Source organism: Heterodontus francisci, chromosome 29 (genome assembly GCF_036365525.1).
Source record: "Heterodontus francisci isolate sHetFra1 chromosome 29, sHetFra1.hap1, whole genome shotgun sequence".
NCBI classification, from domain to species: domain Eukaryota; kingdom Metazoa; phylum Chordata; class Chondrichthyes; order Heterodontiformes; family Heterodontidae; genus Heterodontus; species Heterodontus francisci.
In genome coordinates, this window is record NC_090399.1 from 32,248,723 (window position 1) to 32,265,806 (window position 17,084).

Below are 17,084 nucleotides of genomic sequence, written 5' to 3' on the forward strand. Positions count from 1 at the left end.
GGATTCAGGAATGGTAACTCCATTCAATGTCAAGAGGAGATGGTTAGATTCTCTCATATTGGAGATGGTCATTGCATGGCACTTGTGTGGCCTGAATGTTACTTGCTACTTATCAGCCTCAGCCTGAATGTTGTCCAGGTCTTGCTGCATGTGGGTATGGACTGTGAATGGTGCTGCAAATTGTGGAATCAGAGAACATCCCAAATTCTGACCTTATATTGGAGGGGAGGTCATTGATGAAGCAGCTAAGGTGTAGGAAACTACCATGAGGAACTCCTGCAGCAATACCCTGGACTGAGATGTTTGGCCTCCAACAAACATAACCATATTCCTTTGTCCGAGGTGTGACTCCAGCCAGTGGGGATTTTCACCCTGATACCCATTGATTCCAGTTTTGCTGGGGCTCCTTGATACCACACTCAGTCAAATGCAGCCTTGATGTCAATGGCAGTCACTCTCACCTCACCTGTGGAATTCAATTCTTTTGTCCCTGTTTGCCCCCAAGGTTGTAATGAGATCTGGAGTTGAGTGGCCCCAGCAGATCCCAAACTGAGCATTAGCTGGCAGGTGATTGCTGTTAAATGCCATTTGATCGAACTGTCGATGGCAACTTCCATCACTTTGTTAATGATTGAGAGTAGACTGATGGGTGGTAATTCACTGGATTGGATTTGTCCTGCATTTTTGGACAAGACATAGCCAGGCAATTTTCCACAGATAGATGCCTTTGTTGTAGCTGTACTGGAACAGCTTGGCTCAGGGCACAGCTAGTTCTGGAGCACCAAGTCTTCAGCACTACAGCCGGGATGTTGCTGTATTTGTGGCCTTCAGTCATTTCTTGATATCACATGGAGTGAATCGAGTTCCCTGGCAACTGGTATCTGTGATGCTGGAGTCCTCAGGAGGAGGTCAAGATAGAAACATAGAAAAATAGGAGCCGGAGTAGGCCATTCGGCCCTTCGAGCCTGCTCCACCATTGAATTCGATCACGGCTGATCATCAAAACTCAGTAATCTGTTCCCGCTTTCTCCCCATATCCCTTGATCCCATTAGCCCAAAGAACCATATCCAACTCTTTCTTGAATATATATAATGATATGGCCTCAACTGCTTTCTGTGAATTCCACAGGTTCACCACTCTCTGAGAGAAGAAATCTCTCCTCATCTCAGTCCTAAAGAGCTTACGCCTTAACCTTAGACTGTGACCCCTGGTCCTGAACTCCCCCGCCATCAGGAACATCCTTCCCGCATCTAGTCTGTCCAGACCTGTTAGAATTTTGTAGGTTTCTATGAGATCCTCTCTTATTCGTCTAAACTCTAGCGAATGCAAGCCTAATCGACCCAATCTCTCTTCATACGTCAATCCTGCCATCCCAGGAATCAGTCTGGTGAACCTTCACTGCATTCCCTCCATAGGAAGAACATTCTTCCTCAGATAAGGAGACCAAAACTGCACACAATATGGATATATCATAAACTCGGCACTTGTGGATAAAGATGGTTGCAAATGCTTCAGCCTTGTCTTTAGCACTGACATGCTGGGCTCCCCATCATTGGAGATGGGGATGTTTTTGGAGGCTCTTCCTCCAGTTACCTCCCACCATTCACAACTGAATGTGGCAGGACTGCAGAGCTTTGATCTGATCTGCTGGTTGTGGTGTTGCTTAGCTCTGTCTATAGCAGAATCTGTTTTGCATCAGCTGCAATTTCCTTCAATTAAACATGAGGAAGAACGAAGCCTTTGGTCCCACCACAAACTCCACATCCTTGTCACCGATTCCTTCTCCCATCCTACCTGTTGTCTCAGGCTGAATACGCTGTTGTCTAACCTCTGATCCCTATTCACTCCCGACCTCAGCTTCCTCTGTCCTTTCAACACAAGAGGCTCCTCCATAACATCACCACTCTCTGCCCCGGCCACAGCCCATCAGGCACTGAAATCCTCAAACATTTATCAGCTCCAGACTCTCCGTCCTCTTCTCCAATCCATCACCTCTTCATTCCTCTGACACTGGTCTCTTGGTGGGACATCCCTTGCTTGTTCCCACTCTTACCAATCCAATCAGAGCCAGAGAATCTCCAGCAATATCTTCTCCTCTTCATAGCCTTTATTAACTCCCAATGATCTATCCTGGCCGATCCCTTCTTGCTCATCTACAAGTTTGCCATTGGTGCTCTCATCCATAGATACGGGATCAGCTGTCACATGTCGGCTGATGACACCAGTTTTATTTCTCAACCCCATCTCTCGATCCTGCCCCAATGTGTCTGTGTTGTCCGTCCTCACTCGTCCATCTGTGTAATCTCTCCCACCCTGTGTTCTTTCTGTTGCTTGTTCTGTGGCTGCTTGTACGTCCTCCCTCCATTTTCTCCACACTTGTCGACAGTGCCTTCAGCCATCTAGGCCCCATGCTCCTGAATTCACTTCTTAATCCCTTCCACCTTCCAACTCTCTCCTGCTTTCAGTCCACCCAATAATCCCCTTTTTGGCTGAGCTGAGGGACACTCCTCTGAATATCTCCTTCTTACACTGCGGCTCAATTTCTGTCTGATTATAGCTCTGTGAAACACCCTGTTTTTTTTTCTACGATGTTAAAGAAGCTATAAAGATGCACCTTGTTTTTGCTGTGTTTTAGTATCCTCCACTCTCTTCCTCTCACAATGGTGGCCTTGTCTTTAGCGGACTGAAGTTTACTCTTGAAAACCATTCCTAATCCCCCCATCTCCTCCCCTCATTAAACCCCAATCTCTGACCAAGTGTTTGGTCTCTCCTAATGTTTCCTTGTTTCACTTTTTGCCCATTTTTCCTCATGGCCCTGTGAGACCTTTTGGGAATAAATACCACAGCAAAGGCCCTCTGTCAATACAGGTTATTGCTAACATTTATAACAATGTGTCCTTTAATTATCCACTGTATGCACAACAACACACGTTTCAAAATGAATTATCGTGCTTGACAAACCTCATCCAATTCTTTCTCGATATAACAGACATAGTAGTTGGGGAAATGCAATAAATATAATGTCGATGAACATTAGAAAAGCTTTTGACAAGGGACCACATGAGTGAGTATGAGAGTAGATTAAGGGATATTTTTCAAGGAGGGTCAATGTGCATGTCCATTTAAGTTACTGGTCAAATCAATAGTTTGCAACCTTGAATGTCAGATGTCACAGACTGGATAAGCACTAAAAAATAAGCAGACATTTAACATCAACACTTAGGACAAAATCCTTGTGAGTCGTAGCTGGAAAACTCGAACACTTTACAGTCCTGAGATCAGCATACAGATTGGTCAGACATTTATCACATTCCAAAACATCAGTTCCAGCACCCACTTTTTATATTTTATCCTTACCCCTTCGACCTGACAATTCACATATTTTCACATGACAAAGTTACATTAAAAGGTATCTTTGATTATGCATCATTAACATTGGTTTGATTATATTCTGTCCTTGCATTTATGGATCCCAGTTACAACAGCTGACATTGGTGAATATATCATTCTTCACAACATCTCTGTTTCTAAATACCTTCACTTGTTACACACTCACTGGACTGTATCTTCTGTAACCACAGCTCATTTTGGTAGCGGGAGAAACAAACGGCCGCAGAGCCGCCACAATCTTCTGTTCAGCGGCAAATTTAAATAGCCGGGGAGGACCACACCCCACCCCCCCTCTCCCCCTCCCCACACCACCTGATCACGTGCAGGGGGTGGGCTGTCCATCCTCGGCAATGGTGACAGCTACCTGTGCTGACGCTGTTTTTAAAGGGCTGTCAACCCGACTGGAAAGTTTAAATATTTCAAGGTAAAGTAAATAAAAATAAACAAAGACATTTTTTCTCCCCCTCTCCCACCCCCACAATAACAATAAAATTAATTATCTGCCCTTCTCCCCCTCCAAAACACTTTCTTTGTCCATCTGACCTTCTCCCCACAGACTGCAGAAACTTTCAACTCCTACCCTTCCCACCATCTCTTAAGCCCATGACATTAATTTGACCCCGTCCCCACTCCCTTGCACTGAAAAACTTACCTCCTCCCCCCACCCCCCCCATCCCCACCAGATTGGTGCCTCATTTCCCCAGAAAACAAAATCCAGCCCAACGTTTTCCTGATCCAGACTGTGCTCTTTCTCAGGCAGCTGCTTATCCAAAGCAAGGATTCACAGACTCCCTTGTAATGAATGAAATCTTTCTCTGTTTCTTTGGTACAAAGAGTGTTTTACTGGTCTCTCTCTGTGCTCCTGATGTTAGTAACCCTTTCTTATCCATGTTTCCGATTAACGTTTCTCATTAAGCAGGTGGTGATAATTTGAGAATTGCTGTCTACTTCAAATTACTTTAAAAAATAGCAATTTAAGAATCATTGTTCCCGATATCACAACCAATGGATAAATACCAGCATTACTTCAAAGAAATAAAGATCATCAGCACTATTACTTTAGCACACTTCAAGTCAATCTGATTAACCCTTTCCTTACAGTACCACCTTTCTAAAGGTTCTTTCATCATTGTCATAGATCTTTACCCATTGTTTGTATGTAACATAACAATAATATTGTGAAGATTGTGATATACTGAACAGTAAACACAGTTCCAAACCTATTCCGACATGTATTTCCATATATCTAAACATCATCACCTGTACTGAAAGGATCTCCCAGTTCTGATTAACTGATACCCATATGACGGAATACTCTCCACTTGCCTGGATGGGTGCAGCTTCAACAACACTTAAGAAGTTCTCCATCATCCAGGACAAAGCAGTCCATTTGATTGGCAACCCGTCTACAAACATTACCTCCCTCCACCACCGACGCACAGGGCAGCAGTGTGTACCGTCTACAAGATGAAGTGCAGTAATGGACCGAGGCTCCTTAGACAGCACCTTCCAAACACATGGCCTCTACCACCTAGAAGCACTAAGGCAGCAGATGCATGGGAACACCACCACCTGCAAATTCCCCTCTAAGCCACACACCATCCTGACTTGGAACTAGATCGCCGTTCCTTCACTGTCGCTGGGTCAAAATCCTGGAAATCCCTTCCTAACAGCCCTTTGGATGTACCTACCCTACACAGGCTGCAGCGATTCAAGAAGGCGACTCACCACCACCTTCTCATGAGCAATAAATGCTGTCCTAGCCAGCGACGCCCGCATCCCATGAACGAATAAAAAAGTGATGTGAAAAAGATTAAGGGCAGGGGGATGTGGCTGCCTGGAAGGCTGACTAGGAAGGTTTATATGAAATTGTGAACAACTTGGGAGAAACCAACATTAATTGGACCATCCAGACACGAGGAAAGAAAATACAGAACATGTGGTGTCATAGAAATCAGCGTAAACCCGAGAAATAGAAGAGGGCAGGTGTTGAATTGAGAATAAGTATTCTCTATGGTCTTACTTCCGCAGGTGAAGGAGTGACTAAGATGTTGTATGTTATGCTACTACTCCGGATTGGGAATGGTATTTCTGGAAATGGACGCTGGGACCATTTTACCCATACAATGAAAGGCCCCCAGATACAAATCTGTACGTTTACCATAGAACAGACAACCTGCCAATATACATGACAAGACTACAAAGTTGAACAAGAACAGGAGGTTAGCCTTGAATACACTTGCACCAGCTCCAGAGATGTCACCTTTTACAAGGTAGAATCAGATGAATCAACAGGGAACTCGAAAAGAAGCACTGTGGATTAAGAATCATAATTAAATGGGACTAAGTTGTGTTGTTCCAAATTTCTGCCTCATAATAACAGGACATATCCATGCCAGCATAAAAATGGGGGCTCAGGGATTATGCCAAGCTGTGTAAAAGCATTAATAAAACTAGAGGGTGAAAGAAAAGTTATTTGCAATGGCCAGGAAGTTAATGGTGTGATCGAGGTGGATGAAGGATTTGGAAGACAGTTTGAATGTATTTGTGAAAATATCACTCAGACAAATCAGACATGAAGTGCTATTGGGGGAAGAACTGTAATCGGGTTCCCTAGGAAAATTGGGAATTCCGTATGCAGGAGAACAAGGCGACTCTAGATTAGATGGGATGGGAGAAACCTTGATTCAAACACTAAATTAACCGTGGATGTGGCAGTGACATAGAAGTTGGAAAGGAGACATGCACTGTGATAATGGGGGAGGGACAGGTAGCGTGATTTTCCTGCACAAGATAACATTAACCATGAAACCAAGAAGTGACACAGCACTGAAAGGAAAGAACTGTCTCATCTAGTTTAAAACGTGTTCATGGATTAGTAATTGAATCAGTAAATGTATTATTCAACAATAAGTGCTTTAGAAATCATACTGCTGGTGATAAATATAAGCCTGAATTTGAGAACTGATTTATGTGAGAGGAATTACTCACAATTAATAGACCAAAATGGGAGGAGAATTAGTGAAGGAACTGTTAGTAAAAAATTGAAAAGAGGAACTAACGAATGAAAAATGATGGAGAACATGAGGAGAATTATTTTTATAGTCGTTTGGTAGGACAGAGCTTGAGAATTGCTGAAAGCAGAGACATGTTGTTGAAGTAATTCATCTTGCACTCATCAGGACAATACACAAGAATAACCAATGTAGGAGAAAACAGCAACTTTTACTGCATGAGCAGAGAGTGCTGATTGGTTGGCAAGTGAACTCCGATTGGAAAAGGCATTGCCATGGAGAATGCACCAGTTTACGGTGACTGACAGTTAACTGCCAACCTTTGTTTGAAATTTAAACCAGGCAGCTTAACTCTGATTGGTCAAAGCATTGCCCTGAGGAATAAACCAGCGAATGGCTGTCACTTTATTTTGTTGAGCTGAAACAGGCACAATGTGTGTACATGTTCTTTCTGTCTGCAAAGAACAGGGCACTGTGTATTAATGTATGTAGCTTCCAAAATGTGCAAATGCACCACACCACGAACTCTACTGACAATCTTAAATTGGTTGTCAACGTAATTCTAAGAACACTGTGGATTATTTAGCAAATGTGGTCCAATTGCAGAATCACATCTAATGTTGGACACTGTGTTTTGAGTTTTGCAAGCACTGGCAGGTTGGGTACGGCCTGTACCTTGCCCATTGCGAACAGCGGAAGGGACATGTTGTTTCATATGATCCGCGAGTCTTTGAGATGTACGGCCTATATACCTAGCATCACAGTGACATTGAAATTCATATATCACATTACTCATTTGTGTTATAGGAAGGACGTTTTTTTGGCTTGATGGCAGCATCCTGTTAGTGATGAACACCACACGTGATGCACCTTTATAGCAGCAGCGTGAAACAGCTAGCTTTACCTGTTGCTCAAAGTTTTGGGATATGTTCACCTTCCAGGGTAATTTGAGGTAGACTTCTCATGCAGTATAAGTTGTTGTTTTCCCCTACATTGGTTAATCTTGCATATTGTCCTAATGAGTGCAAGACGAAAAGCTTCAACAACATGTCTCTATTTTCAGCAGCTCTCAAGAATTATTTTAAATTGTGAAGAAAGTGAATGTTGACTGAATAACTGGAAATAAGATCATGACAAGATTAGCAGGAGTAAACAGAATTGATATAGAGAGAATGTTGGGGCACCATGAGGTAATGAAGAGGCAAATAAAAGGATCATTGGTGTTTATTAATCAACAAGAAGTTGATAATCTGAGGGAGCATCAGAATCGATTTTCGCCTGAAGAAGAATTGGTGCTGGAAGTGGGAAGATCCAGGGTAATACAAGCGAGTTGATGCAGGCAAACAATGAGACTGATCAGAATCCAGACCTGACTAGATGTGTCACGTGTAACAACTGAGAAAATGGGTCAAAGGAACCAGGAAACAGACCATAACATGATGCACCAGTTGAGAATGTACACCCCTCTGGCCCCCCCACCCCAAGATGAAGTGGTATTGGCACTGCCCATGTTAGCAAAGATGGGGTCAGACTGAGAAAGTACCAGGTAGAGTCTATGAGAGGGACTGAAGACTCTGACGTAGTACCAATGAATATACAACATGAAGAATACCCACAGCACAATTTAACAATAACTTTAACTTTATTCCATGGTGTATCGGCTATCAAGCCCAATGTAATAATTAGCTGTAACATCAATCCCTTATGAACAAGTTGAAAAGCCCAATTTTACAATCAATTATAACTTTATTCCACTGAGCATCATTTATCAATGCCAATTTAAGAATTAACTCTAACCTTATTTCCCTGTGCATTGTTAATAAGCCCAACAGAACAATTCACTGTAACTTTATACACTGTGTATCAGTTACCATGTCTAATTTAGCAGTTAGCTGCAAGTTTATTCCCCAGTGTATTGCTTGTCAAGTCCAGTTTAACATATCACTGCGACCTTTTACTCATGTGCTCTTGGTATAATGGCCAATTTAACAATTAACTCATTTTATTATTCAGCATATAATTGAGCAATTAATAACATTATTTCTCTAACATTCTTTACTGTAATACAATATAAGAATAAACTATTTTTATGCAGCTGGGTATGATTTATCATATCAAATTTAAATAATTAACTTTTTGCCATGTGTAAACTTTTCTCCACATGTATTGTAACAAGCACAATATAACACTTAGCTGTAACTTTCTATCCTGTGTATTAGCTATCATCCCCAATTTTACAACTGACGGCATCTTTATTCCATTATGCACTGGTAATCATATCCAATTAAATAAATAATTATTACCTTATTCTCCTGTAAATTATCATGCAATTAATTGTAACTTTATTCACCAGTGTATTGTTTTCATCAAATTTAACATTAACACATCTAACAGTAACTTCTTTCCATTTTTGTTGCTTCATATGTCAATTTTTATAATTGACTGTAATGTTTTAACCTGGGTACTTATAATAGTATCCAATTTCACCATTTGGCATCACACACACTTGTTCTGACCAGTGAAAAAGTTAACTAACTTTATTATCTAGTGTTCTTATATGCAATTGGATGATTTTCTGTCAATTTATTTTGTGGCATATAGCTTATCAGATCAAATGTAAAAATATCTGTATGGGTTATCAAGCCCAATTTAACAAGTAACTGTAGCTTTACTCCCCTGTGCATTGTTATCAAAGTCCAATACAATAATTAACTGTAGCCATATTCCTTGTGCATTAATTATCAAGCACAATGAACAACTAATTGTAAATTCATCCCCTGTGCATTAGTTAGCAAGATCAATTCAACAACTGAATGCAACTTTATTCTTTTGTGTATTGTCATCAAACCCAATATTACAATTTAGTATAACTCTAATCCCGTTGTATTAGTTATCAGGAGCAATGAATTATTCATTGTAAACTTACACCAAGTGTATTAGATTATTGATTGCAATTCAACAATTAACTGTAACTGTAGTCCCCTGTCCATTGGTTCTCATGTCCAACTGAATAATTAACTGTTATTTTATTCCCATGTGTAATGGTCATCATGTCCAATTAAACAATTAACTGTAATGTAATTACCCTGTGTATTGGTTTTAAGGCCAATTTAATAATTAATTGCAGCTCTGTACTCTTGTGAATTTATCAGGACCAGTTTAATGATTAACTAATTTCATTCACTAATATATTAGTTACAAGCAAATTAACAAGTATTTAATTGTACATTTATTCCTCACATATTGTTTATCATATTAGAATAGTCTCATCGACAGGTTTGCGGCTGCCTGCAATGAATTTGGCCTCGCCATCAGCCTCAAGAAAACGAACATCATGGGACAGGGCGTCAGAAATGCTCCATCCATCAATATCGGCGACCACGCTCTGGAAGTGGTTCAAGAGTTCACCTACCAAGGCTCAACTATCACCAGTAACCTGTCTCTTGATGCAGAAATCAACAAGCGCATGGGAAAGGCGTCCGCTGCTATGTCCAGACTGGCCAAGAGAGTGTGGGAAAATAACGCAATGACACGGAACAGAAAAGCTTGAGTGTATCAAGCCTGTGTCCTCAGTACCTTGCTCTACGACAGCGAGGCCTGGACAATGTATGTCAGCCAAGAGCGATGTCTCGATTCATTCCATCTTCGCTGCCTCCGGAGAATCCTTGGTATCAGGTGGCAGGACCGCATCTCCAACACAGAAGTCCTCGAGGCGGCCAACATCCCCAGCTTATACACACTACTGAGTCAGCGGCGCGAGAGATGGCTTGGCCATGTGAGCCGCATGGAAGATGGCAGGATCCCCAAGGACACATTGTACAGCGAGCTCGCCACTGGTATCAGACCTACCGGCCGTCCATGTCTCCGCTTTAAAGACGTTTGCAAATGCGACATGAAGTCCTGTGACATTGATCACAAGTCATGGGATTCAGTTGCCAGCAATCGCCAGAGCTGGCGGGTAGCCATAAAGGCGGAGCTAAAGTGCAGCGAGTCGAAGAGACTTAGCAGTTGGCAGGAAAAAAGACAGAAGCGCAAGGGGAGAGCCAACTGTGTAACAGCGCCGACAACCAATATTTTCTGCAGCACCTGTGGAAGAGTCGGTCACTCTAGTATTGGTCTTTATAGCCACTCCAGGTGCTGCTTAACAAACTTCTGACCAACTCCAGGCGCTTACCCATTGTCTCCCGAGACAAGGAGGCCAAAGAAGATTAGAATATAATTATTTACTGCAATTTTATGAAGTATATTATTTGTTATATCAAATTTAAATAACTAACGTTCCCCCTGAGTATTGCATAATCTATCCAATTTAATAATTTACTGTAACTCTTAACACATCGATTAGTTCTCACATCCAATTGAACATAAAACTGTAACTTTATTCCACTGTGTATTGCATATCTGGCCCAATCTAACAATTAACTGTAACATTGTTCCACTGTGCATTGGCCTCCAAGCCCAATTTAACAACCAGCTGTAATCTTATTCTCCTGTGAACAAGATAACAAGCACAGTCTATCAATATCTGTATTTGTATTATTCAATTAACAATGAACTGTAAATTTATTCCCCAGTCTATTGCTTGTCTGGTCAAAATGAACAATTAACAGTAACTTTATTATGCTTTGGATTGGTTATTGCATCTAATTAAACCATCCCCGTAACTTTATACCAAATTGTGCTGGTTTTCAAGCGCAATTTTAAAAATTAACTGTAATCTTTCTCCCCTGTGTTCTGTTGTCAAACCCAATGTAACAATTAACTGTAATCTTTCTCCCCTGTGTACTGTTGTCAAGCGCACTGTAACAATTAACTGTAATCGTTCTCCCCTGTGTACTGTTACCAAGCCCAATGTAACAATTAACTGTAATCTTTCTCCCCTGTGTACTGTTGTCAAGCACACTGTAACAATTAACTGTTACTATATATCTTGTGCATTAGTTATCAAGCACAGTAAACAATTAACTGCAACTTGATATTTTGCGGATTAGTTATCAGTTTAAATTTAACAATTACTTGCAACTTTAGTCAGTTGAACATTGATTATAATGGACAATTAAATAATTAATTGTAATTGTGTTTTTGTATTGTTGATCAAAAATACAATTAATAATTAATTGTATCTTTTTCTCCACCTGTATCGTAACAAGTTCAATATAACAATTAGATGTAACTTTCTATCCTGTGTACGAGCTATCAAGCTCAATTTTACTACTGATTGCACCTATATTCCCTTTTGTGATGGTTATTATATTCAACTAAACAATTAATTGCAGACTTATTCCATTGTATATTCCTACCAAGCCCAGTATAATAATGTAACTTTATGCACCAGTGTATTGATGGCAAGCCCAATTTAACAATTAACTCTAATCTTATTCCACTCTGCCTTATCATAAAACCCAATATAACAATTTACTGTAACGATATTCCTTGTGTATTGGTTATCAAGCCTAATATAAGGATGACTGTCACTTTATTACCCTATGTATTGGTTATCAAGCTCAGTTTAAGGGTTAACTGTAGCATTGTACCCATGTACACTCATTATCACAACCAGTTTACCAATTAGCGCATTCTGCATACAAGTGATGAATTAACTGTTACTTTATACCCCAACGCACTATTTATCACAATCCAAAATAACAATTAGCTGCAATTTTCTGCACCAGCATACAAGTTATTATATCCATTTTTGTAATTTTTCTCCTGTGCATTTTATAAGTAACTGAAACACTCGTAACCCATGTATTGGTTATTGTGTCCAATTTAACAAAGAACTAATTTATTTATCAGTTATTTGGTATATTCAATTGAACAATTAACTGTAACATTATTCCCCAGCAGACTGCTTATCTGGTCAACTTTACTAATTCCTCATAAATTATTACTCTGTGTATTGGTTATCATGTTCAATTTAAACATAACTGGAAATTTATTCCACAGTGGATCTGTTACCAAGTCCAATGTAACAATTCACTGTAACTTTATGCACTGTGTATGAGTTGTCATGTTAATTTAATAATAGCTATTACTTTATTCCCCAATGTATTCTATATCAAGTCCAGTTTAACAATTAATGGTAGCTTTGTACCCATGTGTACTCAGTATCGTAAGCAATGTAACAAATAATTCATTTTATTTGTGGATGGACAGACAATTAAACAATTAACTGTAATTTTATTTTCCTAGGTATTCTTTATTGTAATCCAATATGACAATACACTGTTATTTTTATGCACCTGGGTATAATTTACCATATCAAATTGAAATAACTAACTTTTTTTCTGTGTGCATTGCGTAAAATGTTTTATTTTAGAATTAACTGAAACACTCTAAATCTGTGTATTAGGTATATTGTTCAATGTAACAATTTAGTGCATCAATTCACTCCATGCACTGGTTTTCACAATCAATTAAACAATTAACTAGTTTTATTAGGCAGTGAATTTGTCATATTAAATTGAACAATTAACTGGTGCTTTAATCCTATCTCGACTACTCAGCTGATCAAATTTAATCATGAGTGGTAACTTTATTGTGCTTTGTATTTGTTATTACATCCAATTAAACTATACCTGTAACTTTATTCCACTGTGTATTAATTGCCAAGGCCAATTAGCCAATTAACTGTAACCTTATACCCCTGTGTATGGTTATCAAGCCTGATATAACAGTTAACTGTAACTTTATTCCCTGGGCATTAGTTATCAAGTGCAATAAACAATTAACTGTAACTTGAAATACTGCATATTAGTTTTCAGGTGCAATTAAACAATTAACTGCAATTCTATTCTCCTCTATATATGATTTATCAAGCCACAATTAACAATGAACTGTATCCTTATTCCCAAATGGATTGTAAGAAGCTCAATTTAACAATTAGCTTTATCTTTATATCCTGTGTACTAGCTCACATTTCCAATATTACTACTGACTGTATATTTATTTCCTTATGCAGTGGCTATCATCTCCAAGTAATCAATTAATTATAGCTTTATTCCCCTGCAAATTGCTACCAAGCCCAATGTAACAATTCACTGTAACTTTTTGTGCCGTATATGAGTTTCCACGTCCAATTTACTAATAGCTGTAACTTTATTCCCCAATGTATTCCATATCAAGCCCAGTTTAACAATTAACAGCAGCTTTGTACCCATGTGCATCAATTAATTATAACTTTATTCCCCTGTAAATTGTTATCAAGCCCAATTAATTGTAACTTTATACACCATTGTACCAAATTGAACTGAGTTACATTTTCCCCTCTATCTTGCTTTGTAAGTCCATTTTTATAATTACTCAATTGACTAAATGTCCTTACCTGTGTACTCATTATAGTATCCAATCTAACGAGTTAACTGCAGCTATGCATCACATGAAATCGTTATCACGACAAATTAAACAATAACTAATTTTATTTACCAGTACGCCTGTTTTATGCAATTGAACAATAAACTGTAAATTTATTCCAGGGCATGTTGCCTACATCAAATTTAAAAAATAACTAACTTTATAACCCAGTGTATGAGTTGCCAACCCAATTTTAATATTAAATGTAACCTTATTCCCCTGCACATTGTTATCAAGCCCAACTTAACAATTAACTCTCCACTTGCCTGGATGTGTGCAGCTCAAACAACACTCAAGAAGCTCGACGTCATCCAGAATAAAGCAGCCCGCTTGATTGGCACCCTATCCACGAACATTCACTCCCTTCACCATCGACGCACAGTGGCAGTGGTGTACATAGAACATAGGAAAAAATACAGCACAGAAAGAGGTCATTCAGCCCATCATGTCCGCACCAGCTGAATAAGCTATCCACCCAAACTAATCCCACCTTCCAGCACCTGGTCCATAGCCCCACAGGTTACAGTACTTTAGGTGCATGTCCAGGTACCTTCTTAAAGGATTGAGGGTCTCTGCCTCCACCACTATTCCTGGCAGTGAATTCCACCCACCACCCTGAGGTGAAAAGTTTCTCCTCATGTCCCCTCTAAACCTTCTACCAATCACCTTAAATCTGTGTCCCCTGGTAACTGATCTCCCTGCCAGGGGAAACACATCCTTTCTGTCTACTCTATGTAGGTGCCTCATAATTATGTACACCTCAATCAAATCTCCCCTCAGCCTCCTCAATTCCAGGAAAAACAACTCCAACCTATCCAATGTTTCCACGTAGTCACAACCCTCAAGCCCTGGTAACATTCTCGTAAATCTCCTCTGCACTCTCCCCAGATCAATTATGTCCTTTCTGTAATGTGGTGACCAGAACTACATGCAATACTCCAGCTGTGGCCTAACCAGTGCTCTATACAGCTCCAGCATCACATCCCTACTTTTGTATTCTATACCGCATCCAGTAAAGGAAAGCAATCCATATCCTTCTTAACCACACTATCTATCTGTCCTGCCACCTTTAGAGACCTGTGGACACGCACTCCTAGGTCTCTCACTTCTTCTACACCTTTCTATAGCCTCCCGTTTATTGTATATTCCCTCGCTTTACTTGCCCTCCCAAAATGCATTACCTCACACTTCTCAGGATTGAATTCCACTTTTCCACCCACTCAACCAAACCGTTGACATCATTCTGGAGTCCACGACTCTCCTACTCACTGTTAACTGCACGACCAATTTTTGAGCCAATTCTGGATCCAACCTGCCACCTTCCCCTGTATCCCATGGGCTTTCATCTTACTGACCAGTCTGCCATGCGGGACCTTGTCAAATGCCTTACTAAAATCTATGTAGAACACATCCATTGCACTACCCTCATCAATCCTCCTTGTTTCTTCCTCCAAAAATTCAGTCAAGTTCGCAAGACATGACCTTCCCTTAACAAATCCATGCTGACTATCCCTGATTATTCCATGCCTTTCTAAATGGCAGTTTATCCTGTCCCTCAGAATATATTCTAACAATTTACCAACTGCAGAGGTCAGACTGACTGGCCTATAATTACCTGGCTTATCTCTTGCACCCTTTTTAAACAATGGTACAGTGTTCACAGACCTCGCCTGTATCTAGTGAGGATTTGAAGATGATCATCAGCGCATCTGCTATTTCCTCCCTGGCTTCCTTTATCAATCTGGGATGCAAAACATCCAGCCCTGTAGATTTATCCACTTTCAGGGATGCCAGACCCTCAAGCACTTCCTCTCTCATTATGCTTATCTTACCTAATATTTCACACTCCTTCTTTAACTACAATGTCCGCATCAACCCTCTCCTCTGTGAAGACAGAGACAAAAAATTCATTAAGAACCCTGCCCACATCTTCTGCATCCAAGAATAAGTTCCCCTGTACATCTCTGATCGGCCCTACCCTTTCCTTAGTTATCCTCCTACCCTTAATGTACTGATAAAAGATCTTCAGTTTTTCCTTGATTTTACCTGCCAATAATTGTTCATGTCCTCTCTTTGCTTTTCTAATTTCCTTTTTGACTTCACCCCTGCACTTTCTATACTCCTCTAGGCTTTTTAAAGTATTAAGATATTTGTGGTCATCATAAGCTTTATTTTTTGGCTTTAACTTACCCTGAAAGATTCTAGATAACCAGGGAGCTCTAGATTTGGCAGTACTACCCTTTATCTTTGTGTGGACATGCCTACTCTGTGCATGTAGTATCTTGCTCTTGAATGCCTCCCACTGGTTTGCCACTGATTTTCCTTCAAGTAGCTGCATCCAGTCCACTTTTGCCAGGTCACCTCTCAGCTTCGTAAAATTTGCCTTCCCCCAATTTAGAACCTTTGCTCTTGTTTTATCTTTGTCATTTTCCATGATTATGATAAAACTAACCGGGTGCTCCGGTTTCCTCCCACATGCCAAAGACTTGCAGGTTGATAGGTTAATTGGCCATCATAAATTGCCCCTAGTATAGGTAGGTGGTAGGGAAATATATAGGGACAGGTGGGGATGTGATAGGAATACGGGATTAGTGTAGGATTAGTATAAATGGGTGGTTGATGGTCGGCACAGACTCGGTGGGCCGAAGGGCCTGTTAAAGTGCTGTATCTCTAAACTAAACTAACTGTATTATGGTCACTATCTCCAAAATGGTCACACACTGTTACTTCATCCACTTGCCCAGCTTCATTACCGAAAATTAAATCTGGAATTGCATCCTCTCTCGTTGGGCTTGTTACGTGCTGGCTAAAAAAGTTCTCTTGAATGCAGTTCAAGAGTTTTGTCCCCTCTGTGCCCTTCACACTGTTTGCATCCCACTTGATATTGGGGTAGTTGAAATCCCCAACCATCACCACCCTAAAGTTATTGCGCTCAGAAACTTGCCTATATATTTGTTCCTTTATCTCCCTCTCACTATTTGGGGGTCTATAGTACACTCCTAGTGCTGTGGCTGCCACCTTTTTATTTCTGAACTCCACCCATTTGGCCTCATTTGATGATTCACTTAGCATATCATCCCTCATCAAAGCTGTTATTGATTCCTTGACTAAATAATGCTACACCCCTCCCTTTTTTTATCTCCCTCTCTATCACGCCTGAATACAGTAAATCCAGGGATGTTAACCTGCCATTTTTGCCCTCCTGAAGCCAGGTTTCCATTATAGCAACAATATCACGTTGCTTTGTGTCTATCTGTGATCTCAAGTCATCTACAAGATGCACTGAAGCAATGCACCAAGGATCCTTAGACAGCACCTTCCAACCC